General features: G+C 40.7%; 1 protein-coding gene and 1 long non-coding RNA gene across 11 annotated transcripts in view; one reads left to right on the forward strand and one right to left on the reverse strand.

Moving 5' to 3' along the window:
- Nucleotides 1–23,182, reverse strand: part of PSMD6 (proteasome 26S subunit, non-ATPase 6) — a 1,096,682-nt gene that overhangs the window by 784,528 nt on the left and 288,972 nt on the right. The window lies entirely within an intron of this gene.
- The window catches only part of LOC126948844 (uncharacterized), a 347,273-nt gene that overhangs the window by 112,874 nt on the left and 211,217 nt on the right, over nucleotides 1–23,182 (forward strand). For all 10 annotated transcript variants that reach the window (XR_007723532.1, XR_007723535.1, XR_007723531.1 and 7 more), the window contains exon 2: nucleotides 2,043–2,306. This is a non-coding gene — a long non-coding RNA (uncharacterized LOC126948844). The remainder of the gene's footprint in view (nucleotides 1–2,042; nucleotides 2,307–23,182) is intronic.

Raw genomic sequence — 23,182 nt, forward strand, 5'->3', positions numbered from 1 at the left:
TTCCAGAGTCCCTGAATGCCAGAGATGAACTTTCCCCATTCTGGCCTCTCCCTGTTGTCTTGGGCATGGTTAGCATGATCAGCTTTTGTCTACCTGTTATATTTGAGATAACAATGTTAATGACTGAGATGTGTCCTGCAATTCACCCATGACGTTCCCATAATCTGTGCTGGCTTTTGTATTAGTAAAGGACTCATATTAAAAACACTTAATTGAAACAGCAGAGGTGTTGACTACTCAGAATGGATGCTGGTCATTGGGATGGAGCAGGGTCCTGGGGGCCCCCTGTGATGCTAAACCTTAACCCTTTAATTGATTAATTGTGGGGAGGTCAGGAATCCTGAAGGGAGAGGGAGATAGTCTCTGGACAGTGCAGGTTGCTAACTGGTCTGGAAATATTTTAGAACTTTGATATCTGTGCATCTATACTGGTGATGCCTGTATGTGGTATGGTGTGCATATATCCTAAAACAACAGGGTGTTTTCTGAGAAAGAATTGGTGGACCAGGACCAAATTTCATCACCCCGTGCTTTCACTTGCTGACTTTGGGGAAGTCATGTCATTCCCTGTACCTCAGCTTTTCCATCATGCTAAGTGATGTTGAGGCTTCTTCCCAGTTGTAACATTAATTTTCATAATTTTAAAGCCATGATCCAGGCACCGTTATTATTCTTTGCTACAAAGAACAGTCAATATTGTGATTGAGCACCTGGGTCATTCTACTTGGTCTGAGCCCTGCTGAGTGATCCAGGGCAAGCTCTGTAAGTTTTCTAGGCCCCATTTGACTTATACCACATAGGGTTGTGAGGGGGGTTAGAGGGGCTGATGCCAGAAAAGTACTCAGTACCTTGCTTGGTCCAGCAACACACAATAGGTGTTAGTTCTTACTAGATTTAGTGGCTAGAGTGGGATCAAGAGATGCAGAACATTGCTCTTCCTTTTTCAAGCCCATCCATGATGCTGAGGTTATTTTTCAAGTACAAGCTGCCCTAACTCCTGAGTTCCACTCCAGGTGTTAATGGAGCATTGAGACAGAGGGGGAGCCATGGCATCAGGCCATGTCCTCGGAGCGTGTGCCAGGCGTGGCCCAAGGGCCCATTCTCTGATGTCTCAATCTATTCAGCAGGACTCTACCCCATGCCAACTTTGTCTAAGCCACAATTTTTTTTGAATTCATGGTGTAGTGAGATGTTCAGCAAATACTTCTGCCTTTTATTGGAATTTGGAAGTGGTATTTCTAGGGCTCTCCATTTCAGATGTTCTCTTTGTCCATTTGGAGGTGCGATTAGACCAGAGAGTGGTTGGGGCTCTGGACAGACCACCTCCCAGTCAGAATTTTCTTCCTAAATTCTAATCTGAAGGACATCAGCATGTAAAAGAACAGTGGAGACTTAGAATTTCAATAAAAGGGAGAATAAATGGACACACTGGTAAATTATAATTTGTTGTAAGGCAATTGAAGTCCTAGGAATTTAGTGGCTGATATTGTTCAAGGGTCCAGGAAATGTGTTGACTTTAGGCTTGGCTGGTTTCAGAACTCTAGGCTTGTGTTTTACCAATTTATTAATTCCAGCCAAAAAATAACATTTCACATCAGTCCAGCAAAATCTCAGGTGGAATTCTCATGGGTCTAACTTGAGATATGTGTCCTTCTCTGATCCTACTGACAGCAAAGGGAAACAGTGCTCTGACTGGCTGAGCTGAGGCCACAGACCGTATCCCCTTGGGATGATACAGCTGAACAGATGCAAATCAAGCAGCTCTCCAGGGAAAAAAGGAAGTGTTAAAAGGAATTATTAAGTTCCGACTTCCCATACTAAGAATAGGGGAAAGGCTGGCTACCCCAAAGGAAATTGGAGGGTTTGTTCCTGAAGAAGCCAGTTAAAACCAACAGATTCCATTACAAGCAAGGGTTTAGAATGAAGGAAGCCATCAATGCACACAGTCCCAAAAAATGGGTATTTGGAAACTTTAGTGAAACAGCCGGATAAACCTAGTGTCACTTTTGACAAATCACTTTTCTGCACTCTTTTTCTTACAGCAAAGTCCTCGAGGTTCATTCATTCAGCAAGCCTCTGTCCAGCCTTTACCATGTGCTGAGTGAGAAGCTGAGGATAAGGAAGAGCAAGACCCCCAAAAAACTCTGATGTCTGGCTGAAAGCCGAAGCATGACGCAGCTTTGCTATATTTCTCTCCAACAAGGATTTGTATATTTTCACTTTCTCCTCAAGCAACACCTGGACCTGCTCCTTTCCCTCAGTCTCCAAGTTCCTTTGTGAAACAGGGTGTACCATCAGAGATGCAGGTAAGAAACCTGAACTGCATGGCCTCACATAAACCCCACCACACCTCTGTCCTAGGCTCCTTCCCTGCAACAGGTGTAAAGACAAAAGGCTCATTGTCCTTTGGAGCCTATAGGATAAACAGAAAGAACATGTCCTTGCCGGTTAATCTGCCGGTGATAAAGAGTATTGTTTTATCTCCTGCCATCTCCACGTTCCAAGGGATGAATTCTATTGTGACACAAAGTCGCTTTGTCCTTCGAACCCGCTGACATGTTTAAATTGGCCTTTCGTATATTCCTTGGTTGTCACAATCAGAGCAATGAGTTGTTATAATGTGTTGAGAGGATCTTTCCCCCACAACAAGGAGACTATCATCTAGAGAGATGCTATGATGCTGCGAAATAATGTGCTTCTCTTCGGCCTTTTTTTTTTTTAAACTAAGACTTTTATTTTTTGAGCAGTTACAGGTTCAGAGAAAAATTGAAGGGAAAGTACAGAGAGTTCCCATCTTCGCTCTCAACCCTTTCAACTCTGTTTCCATACATTTGCTACAACTGATGAGCCAACAGCTATATGATATTAACTAAAGTGCACAGTTTATATTAGGGTTCACTCTTTGCTTGTACATTCTATGGGTTTTGTCAAATATATGATAACCTGTATCCTCCATTATAGTACAATACAGAAGAATCTCACCACCCTAAAAATCTCCTGTGTTCCTCCTGTTCATCCCTCCCTCCCACCCCCCGGGGAACCACTGATCTTTTTACTCTCTCCAGTTTTGCCTTTTTCAGCATGTGAGGTAGTTGGGTCATACAGCACATAGCCTTTTTAGATGGATGTCTTTCACATAGCAATATACATTGAACTTTCCTCCATGACTTTGTGTGTCTCAATAGTTCATTTCTTTCTGTTGCTGCTTAGCTCCTGCTTAATTTTCAAAGTGTTTAATGTAAGAAAGTGGTATAGTCCAGGTGCAGTGGCTCAATGCCTGTAGTCCCAGCATTTTGGGAGGCTGAGGCAGGTGGATCACTTGAGCCCAGGAGTTTGAGACCAGCCTGGGTAACATGGCAAAACCCTGTCTCCTTAAAAAATACAAAAATTAGCTGGAAATGGTAGTGTGTGCCTGTAGTCCCAGCTACTCAGGAGGCTGCGGTGGGAGGATTGCTTGAGCCTAGGAGCTAGAGGCTGTAGTGAGCCATGATTGTGCCACTGCACTCCAGCCTGGGTGACAGAGTGAGATCCTGCCTTAGAAAAACAAAACAAAACAAAACAAACGAACAAACAAACAAAAAAAACGGCAGTATAGTTGTCCCCACCCCTCATCCCCTCCTTTATGGGTATTTTCCTGATTATGAGAGGTTACCTGTGTTTTAAAAGGTGGCTTACTGTATGCACTGAGAGAATTAAATGACATTTCAGACCAGTTCCAAGTACCTTTTGCAAAGCTAGAGAAATAAAAGTGAATTCTAGTATCTCAATCACAGCCTAAAACTCGAGAAAGTCTACTTGGGCTGCAGGCAACATTGGTGTTCTTGGCAATTTTACCCAGAATTTATATTCCTATAATTAGTGTTTCCTCCAAAATTAATGATTTCCTGATTGATTTAGTTTTTTCCTAGCAGCACTGGAGGTCCCACTTACCTAGTTAGTAATAACATTTGCTCTTAATACATGAGTCAAACATTTTTTTTTTCCTTTTTTTTTTTTTTTTTTTTTTTTTTTTTTTAACATTTCCAAAACAGAATACCCTGCAGGAAGAATGGGATGGCAGTGGAGGAGCTTCCACTCACTCACGTATCGTGTAATGTGGGAGGCAGGGATATGCGATAGTCATAAAGGGTGCAGGCTTCAGAATCAAAGGAGTGAGGTTGGTGTCCCTGCTTACACCGTACTAGCTGAGTGTCCTTCAGGTCATTTCTCCTCTCTCAGACTCAGTGGACTCTTTCCTAAAGCATAGCTCATAACAGGCTCTATGTGGTAAGACCGTCGGGAAGATGGAAGGAGATCAGTCATCCCTAGAGAGCATTAAGCACAATCTCAGCCACAAAACACTTCCTCAAACATGATGCAAGCCACACAAGACATTTGGCCTGCATATGAAGGACAGTGTAGATGCTCATTAAATTAGTCCCGACTGATCAAGCGGGGAAGGAGAGGGTCAATCTTATCATACGTGGGCTCTCAAAGAACACAAAGAACACAGAGCTGTAGACGGAAGCTGACTTAGTTAGGGTCAAGCATGATGGGGGAGATTAGGAACCGTGTGCAATCTAATGGAACCAAAGATAGCACTTCTAGTACCTTTTCCTTTTGGCCCTGCCCCTGCTGAGACAGGGCTACTGCTAATAACTCACGTTCTTCTCTTATCCCCTCTCAAACAGCCCATTTCCTGAGCAAGTATATGCTTTGGTAAGGTCATTAGTGGTCAACACGGTTTCCAAGTTTAGTGAACAATTACTTTCAGATAAAACTGAAGGTTACAAAATCACTTTCTCTCTCTCCCTCTCTTTATCCTACCTCTCACTTCCAATAAAATGACTTATCTACTAATTACAAAGACCTCAGTAGTGGAAGAAATCCATATCCTACATAACATGGAGAACTAGCTATATACCCTTGGCATCACTTTTTATCCTACTTTTACTTTTTACTGACTTTCATTTACTGAACAAAGCCTCCTTTGCCAAAGGCAGGGTAAATAAACTCAGTCACATCCTGTCTTCCTTACATCTCTGTTTATCCATAAACTGTCAAAGATACAGATGAAAATCCACTAAAGCATGCTTGAAGCAGTTACACGAATAAGATAGGAATGGAAACACCTGATGTTAAGGGAAGATACTACCTAAAATGATACTGAGCTGGCCCATGTAATGACATGAAAAAAAAAATAAAAGATAAACAAAAGATGACTAACTGCTACAGTTAGGAATGGACTCATTTGTGTGTAAAGAAGCAGTAATGAAAAAGACATTAACAGCAATATAAGAAAGTGTCTGTATAGTTAGTGGGAAGAAGATAAAGCTTAGAGATTAAGAGCACAGACTTGGGAATGAGAGTAGATTTCAAACCTGGCTCCACCTTTTGCCTTTGTACTTTTAACTGGACAACTCAGTTAACCACGCCAAACCTCAATTTCCACATGTGTAAAATGGGATAAATTAATACGTTTCTCAGAGTATTATTTTTTGAAGATATAATGACATAAAACATATAAAAAGTACTTAGTGTTTGGCTTCAGGTAGATTTTCATTGAGAGTTAGCTCTTATCTTTCGTATGTTAGTAAGGATCTTGAACAAAGGGGTATAGAGCATACAGTACTATGCAAAATTTATCTCCATGAAACCTTGTTTTTTCCTCCAGAACACCCTGGGAGGTTAAGATTCTGCTAAAAACAGTGTGGGAAATGCTGCTTTAAAGAAACAGAAGACTTTGGGGGAAAAGGAACTATCTTGAATATAAAATTAGAAGATTGAAAGTGGTGCTTGTGGCTGCTCCTGTAACTTTGGAGCAAGAGGTTTGGGGTCAGGATTGATTGCAGCATCAGTACAGTCCTCATTTCTATGGAGAATCAGATTACATTTATATCATTGCTACTTGACAGCAGCTTTTCTGGGACCCAACTAACACAAAGACTCCTTGCCCAAGTTGGTTGCAAACTTTGCAAAGGAAAGTCTTCTTTTTTGACCCGTCTCCAGGTGTGAGACAAAATAGCAAATGTAAGAATCTATGTTTGGTCATTTCTGCTTTCCAGCATAATTTCATAAAGCCTTAACTCTGACAACATGCAGCTCTCCGGAGGGATGCTCTGAAGACAAAACCCACACACCCACAATGTCTTTTGCCGGAGTCACTATACTCTTTAAGAGGTAAAGGGCCCTAGTCCTTGCCTTTTTTTACACTCAAGATAACATCCAGCCAAGTCAGTAATTATGCTTCTGTAATCTCTACCCAGATGTCCTCTCACACCCAAACCTTGCTGCGATTTTGCACATACTGAATATTCACCCCCTATATGTAAACTATGAATTGAAATATTGCCCTATTATGAAATGAATTAATACCCAGGCTCAGTCTATAGTCCTTATAAGACTTCTGAATGTAACTAACTCTAATTCTTTCAAAGCTTGACTTTTTTCTTTAGTCAACAGGCAGCAGGCCTCTGTCTTCTCTACCCTACTGCCGGGTCAAAATTTCCCCTTGTGTCCCATGAACATAGAAGCCATCACCTGCCCCTTGGGGAGGTACTATGAGCCTGGAAGAAGCATTCTGAGCCTCTCTGGGGGAAGAGTAAGCTGCTTGCAAGGTTATGGGTATTTTGTGTTCTGTTATAGATGGATAATTAAAGGTGCAGGCTCACAGCTTGATTTTTTTTTAAAGGAAGGCAGCTTAGCAGTGAAACTGATTTTCCACAACTCCCAAAGTGGTATTGCAATAAATCTGTGAATTTAATCAGCCTCCTCTGTTGAGGCAATCTCTTCTAATTGGGTTCTTGTGAGGAATAATAGACATGATGACAAAAATACTTCATCTCTGGAAAGGAAGCTAGAATCTCATCAATAATCCTGATAGTAAAGATCCCATCCTCCAGAGAAATGGAGCACAGGCCTCCAGTGCAAACCCCAGTACCATGCTCACCCTGTGTTAGGGAATATTTGCCTTTTGGGTGATGATTCTGTCTCCCTGCTTCCCGCTCAACAGGAGGACAAGTAAAACCTTGACATGTGACTATCTCCAGGACCATATTGGCCAAGTAACTCCACAGACTACTAAGTGGGTTTCTAGAAGTATTCCAGAAGATTGCAATGCAGTCATAGGGAACTGCATTATGAAGAAAACAAAGCTGGAACACAGAATCCAAACTTCATGATTTTGTTTCCTTTCCCTGCCTCTGGTAGGCGATTCCCACTCTCCTATGTTACTCCCTGGCAGTTATAGTGGGGCTTAGAGGGGTCCCTGTCTGGAATGTAACACACACAGCTGATGGCTGTCAGCTGGCAAAGCAACCCAGTGAAGACAGAGAGTATTGGAGCTAGATGCCACTTGCTTCTCAATTATTGGACAAATATGACCTCCAGATCTGGTTTTGTCTGTCCTAGGTGGGTGGGGTGGAGAGAGAGAAATAGATAGCATTCTTGGAGGCTGACCTTTCCAAGTTGCTCATCCCATTTAAAGGGTTTGGAAAACAATGGCAGATGCATCCTAGGTTTTTCTATCCTGGAAAATGAGAGAAGCAAAGCATGGTAATTGAGTTAGAAGCGGGGGAAAAAAGAATTTCACAAGGGTGTCATCTGTCCCAGTCCCACCCAACTTAGCCTGACATTCCTCTACCCTCTTCATTCTCTGCATGAAAACATTCTCGACACATCCCCTCATCCCTCATGGCTGGACACTGATGGTCAACAGATCACTTTGGTGATTAACACAGGAACTCACCTGTGGTCAGCACCCACGGGGCCAAAAATGGAGGAAGAGCTGTGAAAAATGCCATCTTCCCTGCAAAAAGTGCCACAAACACTCAGTGGTTCAACAAAGAGCTAGTGTGTTTCAGCTCCTTAGCCTCAGGCCCCACTAGCCTGTGAATAGGGGCACTGATGGGGCAGAGATGCGATAAAATCCCAGTTTCCCTTGTTTCAGTCCCAAGTTGTGGTTTTTCCGTTTCCTCCCACTGGACAGCTTCAGTATGAATTGCTCCCAAAACCAACAGTAAAATTTAACCTCCACTCCTTGCAGGAAAAGGAGATCCTCATCTCTTCGGGGGATTTGCTTTTGGTGCAAGTCTTGCTGACGTTGGCATGCCTCTCATACACACAAAAGCTGTGGGGCTTTCCAGATGATGCTCATATACACCAGAGGCTCCCAACAAAGTGGGTCCCTGGACAAGAAGCATCAGCTGCACCTGAAAATTCATTAGAAATGCAAATTCTTAGTCTCACACAGCCCTACTAAATCTGAAGCCTCAGAGATTTGGCCCAGCAACCTGTGTTTATAACAAGCCTCCAAGCGATTCCAATGTACACTTAGTTTACGACTGATACAGGCTGATCATTTCTCCAGTGTGCCTCTCACTTTCTTTCTTGTGTATTTGCTCTTTCTGTTCTTTCCATTCAGCATCCTTCCTCCTTCTGTATCTGGCTGACTCCTATTTAGTCTTTAAAGCCTTTCAAAAACCACGCTCCTATTTGTAAGCCTCCTCTGACACCATCCTCTCTGCTTAAGCAGAATTAACTGCCCCTTTATTTCTCCTCTGATAATACTTTGGGCATCCATTGATACATTATGTTATAATCATCATGTATGTGTCTGTTTTCCATACTAGGCTGAGAGGGTGAGAAAATATCTAATTCAGCAAATATTTTATACAAAATATCACAGGCCTACCATTGGATTAATTCTGGTGATGCCAAAATAGAATAATAAACTCTGATTAAAAAGTGGGACAGTGCCATATTTGCCTAAGTCATCATTACATGCTAAGTGAGATTTCAAATCCCTGGCTTAAAGCCTCCCCCACTGACATATACTAGCTGTGTAACCTTGGGCAAATTATTGAACCTCTTCAAATCTCACACATCGCAGGGAAATGCTAATAATATTTAGCTCCATGTTTCATCATCATCATCATCATCGCATCCTTAGCAACTTGTATTGTGCCTGATACAGAGAACGTGGGCATAAGTATAAAAGTTTTTTTAAAAAGATCAGAGTTCTGGACAGATATACTATACTTCTTGTAGAACTTGTCACTCACCCTAAGCAAATCTGACTTTACATAAAATGTTTCATAAAACATGCAAAAAGGTGCAGAGAACTTTTGTATTGCCTCCCTAATTTGTCCAGTAAGAGGGTGATCAATATTGAGAACGCTGCCTATTTCTTGGTTGTATTAGGTCTGTTCACTCCCCCATCCACTCTCAACATCTTTAAACTATGACTCTGGTTTGCAAACTTGGTTTCACATGAGAATCACCTGGGAAGCTTTAAAAACAAATCCTGATGCCCGTGTCTTGCCCCAAAAGTCAGATACATTAATAATTAACATGAGTAATGGCTTGGGCATGGGATCCCCAGGTGATTCCAATGTCCAGCCATAGGTTTAAGCCACCGGGTTAGAAAACCTAGAAGGAGACTAAACTGTGGCTCAGGATGAAAAGTTATGTAAATCAACAGGTCTTGCTATTTTCAATAAAATTAAAGTATGATGAGCCTGCTGGCGGTGGTGTGATCATACTAAAACAACTGAAGTGTTCACAGAAATGTTTTAACTAGCGTAACATTCCAGATGGTTAGGACTTCTGGAATAGAATGATGCCAAAGTCAGCGAGCATCTATAATAGCCTGTGGATGATTCTTGTAGCTGCTAAACTACACTTAACTTTCCATTTTGTTTTTCAGTCTACATAGCTCACCCCTCTTGCCCTCACCAGGCAAACCAACTTCATTCATCAACAGTGCACCAAAGGACTGTAGGAGGATTCCCTTCCTGTCAGCTTAGACTTTTAGTTTCTGAAACACCACTCTGTAGAAGCAAGGCCGACAGACATCTTGAGACTGGTATTCTCTCTTGGCTACAATTTAGAGATTGTCTGTGATGACTGGCGCCAAGAACTCCATGGATTAAGCCTCCTTTTCTGGCTCCCCATCAATCTTTCCAAGTGTTTCCCTCTTCTTGACCTTGTTTCTCTGATAAAGCAGCCTGAGTGTGATGGCAAGGAGGTGGCTTACTGGGACGGGCCCCAGTGCCACTGGAGCAAGACTCAAAGTTTTGACTGTGAGCTACGGTCATCCTCTTCTTGAACTCTGGTTAGGACCAATAATGACACGTCTGGCTACCAGAAAAGAGAGTTTATTTCAATCGAATTATGTAGGAGAGGCAACCCTGGCTTTTAAAATGTGAATAATGCTCAAATTATTGGGGAGATAATGAGGAAAACATTAAATAATAAACAAGCCTATGGTAGATTTTATGTTGAAAAGAACATTCTCTTTAAACACTACTTCAAGGACAATAGCTACTTTGACAGTCAAGTTTTTTTAAGTTGTGCTTGCAGATAAGTACTAGCTCGAAGTTTCTTCTTTTCCTTTTCTGCTTTTCCTGTGCTCCTCCCCCATTTCTTCTTTTCTTTTCCAATCAGCATTTTCAGGGGCCAGGAAAATATATCATGGTACCCTCAGCAGAGAAGGGAAAAGGAGAGAGGAAGGACAACCAACCCTTCTTGAGAGTTGCCTGCATGCCACATGCATTATGTCACAGAATCTCCTTTAATCCATACAAAACCCCATGAAGGGATATTATATACCTATTTTTTTTTTTTAATGAGGAAAACCTGGCTCAGATTATAAAATACAATTTTGCTAAAGAAGCATAGCTAGCAAGCATGAGAACCAGGATTCAAATTCTGAGGTATGTGATTCCAAAGTCCAATTTCTTTACATTACAATGAGGTGGCTGGTAACTGCCCTCTTCCAACCAATCAGTGATATTCTGTTTGATGTGTCTACAGATGGAGAAAAGGCCCCTTGGGCCCCTTGGCTCACCTGCTTAGACTAGACCATCAGGACAGCTCTGATTTCAGTTTGGGTCTCTATCTTGTATCCTAACTTCCATCATGATCTTCTCAACAAATGTCTATGCCTGTGACCCTGGGAGAATGAGAACACACGTAAAAAGTTATGGGTGGGAGCTCCATGACCACAGGGGACACCCACATAGGAGTTGACTCTATGGAAGCTAATTCTATAGATTCAGCAGCAGCTTTATTTCTCAAAGCAGGTTTCCCACATCTGTAGGAGATAGAAGGAAGAGAGTCAGAGAAACAAGAGTCCCAGGCAAGCAAGAAGCTGTGGGGGAATGTGCAGCAATAAATTCAAGTGCCATTTGCTCATCATCAACTCTCCGACTCAGGTCTTACCAGGCCAATGCAGTGATGGGAGGGAGTACCGGATCCAGTGAAGTGTTTTGCTTCTGGCCAGGCACCTTTCTACCCTTTGGAGGAGAGGACACTGCAGCAAAGGGAATTTTGAAGTCAGGCCCCACAGATTATGTAAGATAGAACACAGGAAAATGAACCATTCTTCAGAACCCTTGAAGTTCTTGTATATTATTATCCAATGATAGATGTGCTTTACCATTCACACATGGGAATAAATCCTAAAAATAATAACTTTTTCATTAGAAAGCTAGACTATAATTTTTCCAAGGGTCAAATGGATAACATGCATATTTTTATAAATCTCTTTGGGCTGTTGGAGCTCTGGTTTGGTGTTATAATAGGAGAAGGGGTTTTGCTGTATTTTTCTGTCTTCTTTCTGAGGTTGTGGTGGACAAACAGGAATTCAAATTTTGCAACTCTAAAATGACACCCCTACTTCATGGTTTGGGGCTGTTTTTCTAGGATGAGGCACAGATGGTGTTTCTGTCTCCTCCAGAGAATATTTTTGGATGTAAAGTTTCTGAAATAAATTATTCAACTGAGGCCAAAATAGTCTCTGGAAAATAATCATATGTGAATAGAAAATAAGAGCAGCCTGGCCGGGGCTGAGAAAAAAATGCAGCTGGTTTTTAGAAATGGTAATGTTTGTACTAGTATTTGTATTAGGAATAGAATGAGACCTGGAATTTTGGAAGTGAGTGCTGTTTTACTCAGAAAATTTGATGGTTTTCTTTCTTTCTTTCTCTTTCTTTCTTTTCCTTTCTCTCTCTCTTTCATTCTCTTAACATTAGTGAAGAGCAGTCAAGGGTTAGTACTTCGGAAACTCTAATGAGCATATGAATTACCTGGGATTTTGTTAAAATGCACACTTTGACTCTGTTGGTCTGTATATTCTGCATTTCCAACAAGCTTCCGGGTTAGGGTACTATTACTGGTCCACAGATCACTTTGAGTGACAAGTGCTGGAGGAAGTTCAGATAAATTATATAGTGGCGTAAAGCTATGCTTTGCCAATCTAGTAAATTAATTATTTTAGTTTTTCCTTTAATAGGTATTTATTGAAACCTGCTTTGTGCTGGGCAATATGCCAGATGTTGGGGATAAAATGGTGAGCAGACAGACCTTGTGCCTGTCTTTATTGAGCTTGGAGCCTAGTATGTATGACAAACTTTAATCAAATAATCATATATTACAATTTTTCAGCTGTAGTAAATCTAATGAAGAAGGGGTACAGGTGCTATGAGATCTTAAAATAGGTGCCTTCATTAGATGGCTGGAAAAGGTTTCCCCGAGGAAAGGTATTCGCTATGAAGATAATAACAGTAGTCATTATTATCATCATAGTGAGCAGCTAGCCATGATTTGAACATTTCCTCTGGGCCAGTACTAGGTATATATCTGTCCATTATCTCATTTAATTCTCACAGCAACCTCCTAATATCCAATGTTATAGTGGAGAGACCTGAGGCTCAGAGAGCTTGCACAAGGTCACACAGCTAGCACATAGCAAATTCATGACCCAAACACAGAACCACTTAACTGTTTCAAGTTATCATCCAGGACTTTAACCAGAAAGACTGTTGAATCAACTGTATCAGCTTCTTAGCTTCTTGTTTTAACAGCAGCCATATTGGGAACTGTTCTGCTCCTGCTGGTGTGATGTAGCAGCAAAGGCTCTGGGCAGGAATAAGGAAACATGACTTTGGGCCCTAGCTTTGCCAGTAACTTGCCAGGGATTTGGACAGTGGTCATGACAGTGACCACTTTTCAAGCACTTTCTGTCTGCTACATACTTTGCTAAGGCTTAACAAATGATTATTTTGCAAGATCAGAGTTATATATTAATATCTGCATTTTACTGGTGGGGCAATGAAACTTGGAGAAGGTAAAGTGGCAAAATTTGTAAGAGATAGGGCATGGGTTTGAGAGGTCGTTTAGCGTAGTGCAACAGTTCTCGAAGTGTAGTCTGCAGGCCTTTTCAGGGGACAGGTCGTCAAAACTATTCTCATACTAACACTAAGATGTTATTTACCTTTTTAAAATTGTGTTGACATTTGTAATGATGACTCAAAAGCAATGGTGAGTAAAGCTGTCAGTGCTTTAGCAAAATAATGTTTTATTAGTGATGTTAACTGTGTAAGTTGAACTAGCTTTTTCCCTAGATATATGATTTTTTTTTTTGAGGCAGGGTCTCACTGTGTCACCCAGGTTAGAGTACAGTGGTGCAATCCTGGCTCACTGCAACCGCCACCTCCCAGGCTCAGGTGATCCTCCACCTCTCAGATTACCAAGTAGCTGGGACTACAGGTGTGCACCACTACATCTGGCTAATTTGCTTTTGCATTTTTTTTTTGTAGAGACAGGGTTTCTCTATGTTGCCTAGGTTGATCTCTAACTCCTGGGCTCCAGTGATCCTTTAGCCTCGGTCTCCCAGAGTGCTGAGATTACAGGTATGAGCCGCCAGGCCCAGCCAAGGATTTCTCATAAAAACACTCACACAGATAAAGTTTCAGAAAATAAAAAGATAACTGCAACTGGAAACTAATGCCTGGAAATACATGATAGATCAATTATCATAAAGGCCTCTAGGATGATACCCCAGAAGTAATTGTTGCCAATAATATCATGAGAGCTTTTCAAGCTTTTCCAAAATTAGAATTTTGGAAAACTTGGATCTGCTACTATGAGCTTGTCAGCTTCCTAGTTCTTGATGCCCTTTTAAAATGAGAGTAGTGTTGACGTTAACAGACTGGTTTAAAAAAAATTGGTTGGGAGGGTTGAAGATTCGTAAAGCTCAGTGAACCAAGAGCCTCCATATGTCCATTGTATAATGTTTAAAAATCATGCATGGGTAAAAGAACTGCTGAAAATACAAAATGGACCCATGGATTTTGGGTATGGAAAGTTCATTGACATGGTTTTAGATTCCACATTACAACTAACCTTTATGAAATATCACTCTTCAAGTTTTGTGTACTATTAAAGAAGAACAGCTACATTGATCTAAAAAAGCTACTAAACAGTTCTCCTCTGTTCCAATTATGTCTCTATGTGAAGTTGGATCTTCTTCATCTACTTCAATCAAAACCATGTATCACAACAGATTGAAGGCAGAGCAGATACGATCATCAAGCTGTCTTCTAGTAATACAGATGTTAAATGTAAAACAGCACTACTCTGTATACCAAATGCCTTATTTTGGAGAATATAATTATTTCTCTTAAAAATGTGCTATTTATGTTAACATAGGAGTTTATTGTTATTTTTGAGTGAATAAATATTTTTAAACTTCTTAGTTTTAAGTTTGAATACAGTAAATATGCATTGGGAGTTATACCTGATGTAAATGACGAGTTGTTGGGTGCTGACGAGTTGATGGGTGCAGCACAGCAACATGGCACAAGTATACATATGTAACAAACCTGCACATTATGCACATGTACCCTAGAACTTAAAGTATAATAATAATAATAATAATAAAAGAAGTATATTACATATAAAGCTCTTTGGGGTCCTCAATACTTTTTGGAGTGTAAGGAGTTTCTGAGAGCAAAAAGTTTGAGGATCCTACCTAGTGCATGAGAACATGGGCTTTGGAGCCAGGCCTGCTGGGGTATATCCTATTATCTGTGGGTTTGGGTTTTTTTAACTTTTATTTCACATTTAGTGGAACATGTGCAGGTTTGTTATGTAGATAATAAACTCATGTGATGGAGATTTGTTGTACAGACTATTTTGTTACCCAGGTACTAAGCCTATTACCCAGTGGTTATTTTTTTTGCTCCTCTACCTCCGCCCACCCTCCACCCGCAAGTAGGCCCAGTGTCTGTTGTTTCCTTCTTTCTATTCACGAGTTCTCATCATTTAGCTCCCACTTATAAGTGAGAACATGCGTATTTGGTTTTCTGTTCCTGGGTTAGTTTGATAAGGATAATGACCTCCAGCTCCATCCATCCCATGTTCCTGCAAAAGACATGATCTCATTTTTCTTTATCACTGCATAGTAGTCCATGGTGTATGTGTACCATATTTTCTTTATCCACTCTGTCATTGATGGGCATATAGGAAGAGATGTTGGACCTTGGGCAAATTATTCCCACTTTGTCTGCACTGGTTGTATAAGGAATATAGAAACAATAGTTCCTACATTCTAGGGGTATTACGAATGATGAACAAGTGGGCACAGATCAGTCAGCTCTTGTCTAATTTGTGAGTGAGTGTTCTTTCCACTAGATTCACTTTTCCAAGCTTTGCTGTCCATATTTCTGAGGTTTTTTTGTTTTGTTTTGTTTTTTTGAGATTCCAGCCCAGGCTGGAGTGCAGTGACACAATCTTGGCTTACCGCAACCTCCGACTCCCGGGTTCAAGCGATTCTCCTGCCTCAGCGTCCCAAATAGCTGGGGTTACAGGCATGCACCATCATGCCTAGTTAATTTTTGTATTTTTAGTAGCGATGGGGTTTCACAACATTGGCCAGGCTGGTCTCAACTTCCTGACCTCAGGTGATCCACCTGCCTCAGCCTCCCAAACTGCTGGGATTACAGGTGTGAGCCACTGTGTCTGACCCATTTCTGATATTTTTAAAAGCCTATTTACCTTAGCTATTACATGCTTCTGTAAATATATTCCCTCTGATTAAACAAATTTCACGTCAATATTCTAGCTAGAGGTGATGCCAGTATAGAAAACTCTATTTAGCCTCTGAAAGCAGTGTACTTGCATTGTATGGACAAAGGAAGTTACTTTGAAATTATTCCTAGCTCTGCCATAGATTTGCCCTTTGGATTTGAACTTAGATACTTTTTAGAATTTGCTCACTCTGATCAAGTATTTTGATTATGAACGTTAACAACAGGCATCCAGTTGCATTCAGCTTTCCAAGCAAATATTTACAGAGCCCCTTCTGTGCAATTGGCACGGTTCTAGGTGTGGGAATGAAACAGACAAAGGCAAACAACAGGAATGCATATTCTGGTTGTGTATATCATGGGAGAGACAAACAATGAATAAATAAGCAAAATATATAGTGTGTTGGCTGATAAGAAGGACAATGAAGAAAGATAAAGCAGGGAAGAGGGGAGAAGGCCCGGGGCGTGAATGTGGGCTGCAGTTTCCCTTCCCAGTCAGGAAATGCCTCACTACAGAGATGATTTTGGAGTAAAGACCTGAGGGAGTGAACAATGTGGATATCTAGGTGAGAGAATTCTAAGAACAGGGAATCACATCTATAAAGACATAACCAGATTCTGCCTGGCGTGTTAGTATGGTTGAGTTGAGTGGGCAAGGCAAGTGTAGAAGATGTGATCTAAGAGGAATGAAGTGCCACACTGCATCGTATTGGCCTGGACACCCTGATTTGGAAGCCACTGGAGACTTTTGAGAAGTGACGTGATCAGAGGGATCCTGGTGATCAGTGTGGTAGCAGTGGAGATTGTGAGACATGGTTAGATTCTGGATCTGTTTTGAAACTAGAACCACCAAGATTTGCTGATATATGGGATTTGGGGTTTGAGAAAAACAATGAAGTCTAGGATTATTCTAAAGCCTGGGTAACTGGAGGGATGGAATCCAAGAACCAAGGCCAGGAAGACTGAGGAAAGGGCAGGTTTCAGTGGAGGTATCAGAGAGGTGACCAGAGCTTAGATTTAAATGTGTTCATTTTGGGGTGCTTATTAGGCATCCAGTTTTTCCGTTTTATTCATACTCTCAAGGATGAACCAAATTAATAAAAACAGCCAATATACTGCTAGGAATTACTAAAAAAAAAAAAAAAAAAAAAAAAAAAAAAGTGGCTACATTACTGTCTAGAAAAAGAAAGCCTGAAATCTTACATATGAGACTTTTTTTTTTTTTTTTTTGTACATCATGTGGTGCTATTCCAGAACTGAACACCCTATGCCAGGTGCGGTCTTATTAAAGTTCTGGAAGAAAAGACTATCTGTTCTGAGACACAATGCCTCTACTTGTGGAACTAAAAATAGTTCAGCTCTCAGTCCCCAGGGCACGCAGCTCTCTAAGTGTCCATCCACTACATGGCCACATTAGTTTGACAAGATTTCAAGGCTCACCTGTCCACTACTCACACCACATCTGGGTTTTATATTTTAATTTTAATTTTGCATGGCTCTTTTTGCCTTTGTCGCAAATGTGACTTTCTCTACTCCATCCTTCCCTCTCACAGATGCTATTGTTGGGTATGGCTGCCTGATATATTGTTGTCATTAATAAGAAAAACAGCATTTCCTAATTTTGTATCATCTGTAGAATTCATTAATGTGTTGTTTGCACTTTTATCCAGATATTTCAAAATGATGTCAAATAATACAGATAATCATCTTACAATTAAAGTAAGGGAAAGGTCATCTTTTTTTTTTGGAGGAGAAAAGGGGACATGTTTTCTGTTGTTTCCAATACCTCATTTGCTCAGCAAACACAAGAAAAAGGGAGCAAGGACAGATTTTTTGATAAGAATGTCAATTCATTTGTGGGTTGGGGAGATTGTCCAGAAGCTTAACTGACGTTCCTCTTCCACATCATCCCACATATAATTTCGAAACAAAGACAAGCAGGAAACACAGGTTTCATAACCTGAAATCTCTTTAGCTTCATCAAATGCCAATAAGCAACTGCAATGGCAGAATAAAATACGCTAATGTGTTTTGACACAATAATCGTGCCTGTTTCTCCTTAATGAGCCAGGCTGGGGATTTCCAACTTATAGAGGCAGAGAAAGGCTGTCAAACCACCAGATGTGCCCCATAATTGTAAGGGGCATTTACTTAATGGGCCATCTGAATACTTGCCTATATGTCAGCGATGATGCAAACATGATATCTCTCAGCTTGAGAGTTGCTCTTGTGTGCAGACAACTTTGTGAAGTCATGGGATAGTACTTGGAAAGGAATTTTAAACTGGGAATACATTTCATGGCTCAGCTGCAAGGCTGAAGACTGCAGGAAGGAATTCACTTTCAGCAACTCTGTGAATTCATGGAGTAGGTCCATGCTATTTCAGTTCTGCACAGCTGGCCGACTGTAAAGCTTTATTTTTCTCTTCTTAGAGTTGAGTGACGTCTCTTTAATGGTTTTGGAATGACTGTTGCCAACTCTTCTTGAAAATTTTTGTTTTGTTTCTCTTAACTGGGATATTTCTTCTCACCTGGGTGATTTCCCATCTTAAGAATTTTTTGGCTAATTTTTTTTTTTTCTTGATTGCCTAGAACAGACATCAACTTGTATTACTCACAAAATGAGGATCTAGCTTACTCACAAAATGAAGATCTAGTGTAAAGATGCAGAGACGTTGCAATGGAAGTGTAAGCAGAAATACAGCGAGGGCTCAGGAAATGCTAGAATAGGCAACTCGAGGGATGGCAGGAACAGGGAGTACACGCTCTTCATCTCTGCTTCTGTCTGCACATCTGCTTTATTTCTTTGTCTCAGCAGACTCACAATCTCTGCTCCTCATCCCGCATGGTGGGGAAGGATGCCTACCCACAGCTCCCCAGGCCATCTGTTAGAGCTTCAACCACATGGAATGATGGAATCCATTCTGTTCTCTATCTCTGCTCTTATTTCAAATTCCTGGGGAAAAATAACCCAGCTCACTTCAGGCTTCCACCCTTGGTCCAGTGGGCTGCGAAATTTCCAAGCGTAGCTTCTGTTAGTTCCTTGCTTTGGATTAGGTGAAAACAAAGGGAATAATTGTGAGCTGTTCAGATTCACCAAAAAGTTATCTACTATTGTTGGGGGAGAATGCCCAGGGACAGATGAATTTGGGTAAGGGACAGTAACAGGACACTAGAAAGGAAAATCCCAATTGTATTTTTCCTACAGAGTCAGTATCCCAAACATTTTCCTCCACAGAAACTGACAAATAATCCATGGGAGCAACTTAGCAGATGGGTTGAAAAAAGCAGCAGGCTCGTCATCAGTTTTCAACACCTTGATACACCAGGCTTGGCCCTTGCTACCTCATGCATTATTTAAGCACAAGGCATCTCCCTCTGACTGTGTCATGTGCTGGAGGAGAATGTGAAGTTCTGTCTGTCTTTAGCAAACATGTTTCAAGTACTGTCTGTCTGAAAACCAAATGGAAGAGGGTAAACCTGATAATCCACTTGATTTTAGTTTTTGGACCTTGGCGCATGGGCAGATGTCAGTCTGCAAGGATTCTGTGTAATCACTTTAAGGAACATTTTCTGAGCATGTCCAGTACAACAGATGCTCTGTTAGGTAGTTATAGTTAGGATGTTTTGGTTTTAAGTATCTGAAGATTGAAATGTATCAGCTCATGTACTCAGAAAATCTGGGGTAGTGCTAGCCAAACCAAATGGTTCAAGCAAATGTCATCAGTATTTGGCCTCTTCCAGTCTTTTTACTCCTCTATCCTCTGTGTCTGCTTCACTTCTACACAGGCTTTCTCTATGTGGTGGCTCCAGATTTTATATATTCTAGTTGACATTTTTTAAAAAGAAAAGGAAAAGACTCCCCTGCCCCCTCCCCCAGCTCCTTTCTCTAGTTCATTCCAGTAGAAGTCCAGGGTTCTCCTTGACTGACTGTGATTGCGTCATGGTCCCGGTCCTGAGCCAATCCCTGAGTCCAGGATGAGGTGTTGCTCTGACTGGCTAAGCTTGGATCTGTGCCCAGTCCTGGAGTTGGAGTAGAGGCAGCTCTAACCTAACCACAGGGATGGGGTGTGGGGGGAGGGGTATTCTCCAAAGGAAACCCAGGATACTGACACCCAAAGAAGGGGGAATAGAAGCTGTGAAGGCAGAATCCATAAATGTCTACTACCCAGGCTAAGGAAGGAGAAACATATACTACCTACTCTCATAAAAACCTAATGGTGCTAGGTGTTTCAAGTGAGGTATTTGGAAAACACAGATGAAAAGCCATTAATTATGAAAATCTAGACATCAATGAGGGTTTTTAGAAAAGACAACATCTGTGTTGGGCCTTGAAGGATAAGTGGGGAGGCTGGGACAGGGCGTTCTAGGCAGAGGGAGCAATGTACAAATATGAGGACTTGTAGTTTGATACAAATAAGACATTTCTGACCTTTGAGGCCTGAAATGTTTCCCTGTCATTGATGATATATATGCATTTACTGAATATTCACATACATAAGCCTTCAGCTCTGAAATTATATACAAGCATGGACACATTACATGCAATGGTGAAATCAGCAGGGACTTTGAATTCAGTCCAACCTGGTATGAATCCCAGCTCAGCCACCTACTGGCTGTATGACCACAGAGAAGTAATTTAAGTATTTTAGCCTTCATGTTTTTATCTGTAGGAGGGTGACCTATCTACTGCATGTTGTCTTTGTGAGAATTAACTGAGTTACCCAAAATGGTGTCTGGGATATAACAGATACTCACTAAATACTAGTTACTTTCTCTCTCCCTGCTCCTCCTTTGTATACACCCACACTGTTTCTAATAAGAGCATGAAATTGATTTGTTTAATTACACACATAGTGACCACTTGTTGACCACAGCATTCGAAGCTCTGATTGGGCTCTGTGTAACTATTCTCTTCTTTGCCCAGCACCCTGGGAGGCTGGCCTTTTAGGATTGCAGTAACTAATTCCCATGCCCTCTACCTAACAGTAGGTTCAAAGAAATAGGAAGCCAACAAGAGATGCAGGGAGGAAATAGAGTCAATTTGGAGTTCATATTCCAAAAATTCCCTTCCTGTAAAGTTATGAGAGTTATTGTCAGACAGCCTTCTCCACCTACCTCCCGTTCTTTTCTTCTCTCCCCTTCTCTCTCCTGATAACCACTTCCTTCCATTGTTCCTTCAGGCTTAGAAACACACACAGCACCCTGACCATTACTAGCATCACAGCACGGCACTAACCCTTGTGCTGTCCCTACCCCCTGCCCTCACCTTTGCTAATTACTCCTTTAGTAATTTCTCCTCAAATTACCCAATTTGACTTTACCATTGTTTCCCTATTGGGGCCCCGACTAGCTCTGGCACCAAGGATAAACATGATGCCATCATTCATTTGATGAGGGCCCCTCAAAAAATCAGCTGAGATAAATGAACTCATCATTCTATAGATAAAGGGAGAAATTCCCCAGATTGAATGGAGACATTTTGTTTAAATGTAGCTAATGTTTAAAATAATTACCTTCTTAAGAAGACCTCTACTTTCTTCTGGAGCATGGTGGTGTGTCCTTCATTTGGGTTTCACAGATTATAAATGACCTGATAATGAGCCCAGTATAAGAAACAATTGAGGATTTTTTCCCCCTGGGTTGGGTTGGGGGCGGGGGGAATGGGCTTTTGATCATTTTTGAGTCTCAAAATTGTTCCATGTAGGTTATCCACTTCAAAAGCCAAAAAACCCATCTTTTTGGATAAATAATATCCAACAAATAACCCTCCACTCTTCTCTTTAAATATTGACACCAAATCCTATAAGAAAAACTCTGTTACTTGTAAATAAAAGGTACATTGGTTCAAAGGGTCAAAGTGGAGAAACAAATCGTAATGATTCAAGTGTCCATGGCATAACTTTGAATAAGATCACTTTTATACCATCCAAAGCCATTGTATTTCAAGCAGACTACTAAACTGAATCACAGGGAATTGCTAATATTCTACCATTTTTTGACCTACAAAATGACAATTTCCTAGGTTCAAATAACAGATGATTCTTGCTGTGCTTTAAGAGAACATAACTTTCATTTCCTGCCCGTTTCTTGTGAGTATTTTCTCCTTACGTTAGTGGGTGGATGCTAGAATTTTCTCTGATGGTTCCTCTGATGAAATATCTGACAGATGAGTAGACAAACTTTGTCACAATATTTAGTTTTTTATTTGTGAATTAACTAAGTTGTATTAACTTTGTTCCCTATGTTTTCCATATGGTACTTTTGACGAACACAAACAAATCAATATAACTCCAGACGATAAAATCTGATTGCCACTGAAAGCTAATGCCTAGAAGTATGTGAACTATTAATAATCACAAAGCCTTTGCTCCAATAACCTGTTGGCTATTTAAAAATACTATTCTCAGTTTAAAGTTATTTTAAAACACATCTAGTTTTAGCAATAAATACCCTTTTATTCTGACATTTACTTGAAATAACTGTGCTTTCTTATAAAACAAGAGGTAGCTTACTAATATTCAACCAATACTACCACATTCTTCACAATGCTGGGTTGCATATGTTTAAGATTTAAGCTTCAAAAGAGGTATTTTTCTTAAGGTAAAAAAAAAATCATCCAATTACATACAAGCCAAGATTATGCAATGCATTTGAATCTGTGCATGGGAAGAATGATGAGAGACTCTTGCTATGGGGATTATTTGGGGTGTGGTTCCTCCAAAGGGAGTAAGCCCAGGTTTTAGAGAAAGTTTTTAAAAAATTATTCTCTGAAACTAAAACTACTAATGTCAACATGTCATGAGATTAGTTCTTTGCAAAAGGAACATACTAAATAATAATCTATGTATGCATTGCTTGTAAGACAAGTGTGTCCCCTAAAGGCATCTAAAAAAAAAAAACTCATCAGCAAGAATCCCTTCTAAATATTTGTGCAATACAAAATACAGCCCACTTAACTGAAATATTATGCCACAAAAGGTGATTTTTATACAGAGAATTGTGTGAAATTTCCAGGACTGTCTGTATATGAAATTTTTTTTGCCCTGTAGTTATATCATGTGCCTAGGATTTTTCCTTTTCATTTTATTTTATTTCTATCGATTTCTATTGATCTACTTAGAGACAGTTTCATTCTGTCACCCATTCTGGAGTGCAGTGGCACTATCACAGCTCCTGCAGCTCTGAACTCCTGGGCTCAAGCCATCCTCTTGTCTCAGCTTCCTGAGTAATTGGGACTACAAGTACATGCCACCATGTTCGACTAATTAAACAAAAATTGTAGAAACGGGGTCTCACTATGTTGCCTAGGCTTGTCTTGAACTGCTGGCC

Source organism: Macaca thibetana, chromosome 2 (genome assembly GCF_024542745.1).
Source record: "Macaca thibetana thibetana isolate TM-01 chromosome 2, ASM2454274v1, whole genome shotgun sequence".
Taxonomy (NCBI): Eukaryota; Metazoa; Chordata; class Mammalia; order Primates; family Cercopithecidae; genus Macaca; species Macaca thibetana.